Source organism: Monodon monoceros, unplaced genomic scaffold, assembly GCF_005190385.1.
Source record: "Monodon monoceros isolate NGI ecotype Baffin Bay Population unplaced genomic scaffold, NGI_Narwhal_1 Super_Scaffold_8, whole genome shotgun sequence".
In the NCBI taxonomy this organism is placed as follows: Eukaryota; Metazoa; Chordata; class Mammalia; order Artiodactyla; family Monodontidae; genus Monodon; species Monodon monoceros.
This window is the reverse complement of record NW_021703785.1, coordinates 5,116,728-5,118,307: the sequence shown is the minus strand read 5'-3', so window position 1 is coordinate 5,118,307 and position 1,580 is coordinate 5,116,728.

The window sequence follows — 1,580 nt, the reverse complement described above, 5'->3', positions numbered from 1 at the left end:
GATAACTGGGTAGAACTGGATGGAATAGTAACTGATAACTGGGTAGACCTGGATGGAATAGTAACTGAAATCTGGGTAGAACTGGATGGAATAGTAACTGATACCTGGGTAGACCTGGATGGAATAGTAACTGATATATGGATAGAACTGGATGGAATAGTAACTGATAACTGGGTAGACCTGGATGGAGTAGTAACTGATATCTGGGTAGACCTGGATGGAGTAGTAACTGATACCTGGGTAGACCTGGATAGACAGTAACTGGATGGAACCCAGTTCCACCAACTGCGTGACCTGAGGCAATTCCCCTAATCTGTCTATTCCTCAATTTTCTCATCTGTGAAATGCATACTTCTAAGTGGTTCGCGTAATGGGCTCAAACAGCGTCTGGTACACAGTATGCCCTCAGTAAAAGTTAGTTGTTATTTATGAGGAGGTGAGAGTACGGATGATGTTTTGCGACCACACTGTTCCTTTCCTGGCTTCTAAATTAAAGAAGTAGGAAGTATGCCTGAGAATGTTTTGTTCGTTTTTTAAAAAAATTCTCCAAAATACTTATGTTCTCCCCAGTTTTTCTCATGACATCTTGAAATCTAAAATTCTTTGTTTCTTGTGAAGGTCACTTGTTATTAGAGACCTTTTAGAATATGTAACAATACCTGGAAAAATATTGCATACATTCTTTATTTAACCCAATCCTGACCTTAAGACTTGTTTCTGGGGTGCTGCTATTCTAGCATTTTAGCGAGGCTGGCTACAGGAGGGTTCCAGCTTATGGACCGTGGAATCATACGTTCACCAATTCTAATTTCTCTCCCTTATTCTTCAATTATATAGATGTGGGCAGATAACAGCTCCTAGATCTCAAGTATCATTACAATATGGGGAAATAGTATCTACCTCATAAAATTATTAGGAGAATTTTCCTGCTAGTAGTAGAAAAATATTTAACAGTGCCTAAAAAAGTGTTCTATAAGTATTAGTGTTTATTGAGTATAGGATTAAAAATATTTACCCATTTTCCTTTCTCTAAATTCAACATTAAGCTATTACACTGAAATCATTGAACTATGGAGTATTCATTAACAACCTAAAGTTATATTTGTAACTTGAAGTTGGCCTCCTTAGGGATAGGTGCTTTAGACTACTTCATCTTTATATGCGTTATATATTTTTTATGACATCGTATTCTGTGTGTTCTGCCTGGACAAGGCAGAAAATTCCTTTAGAGTAGGGCCTTCTTCATTTTCACACTGCATTTTTAACAGTCTTTGATGCAAAACTCTCCAAGGTTAAGGGCTGCGCTTATGCCTTCTGTAACTTCCCAGAGAGTCTATCTGGTGCCCTGTAGGCTGCAAACAATTGCTTTATTTTATTTACTGACTGAATTAGATAATTAGGCTGTTATTTGAAAGGCCCACACCAAATAGTTTACTATCCGAGCTGTGCAGAGGTAATGTTAAATTCAAGAGAAACATATATTTTCAGTGTTTATTTAACTGGAGTCACAGCAATGTACAATGACCCACACCAGGAAATCTTTGATTACTTAGACAACACTTAGGAGATATATAGCATTT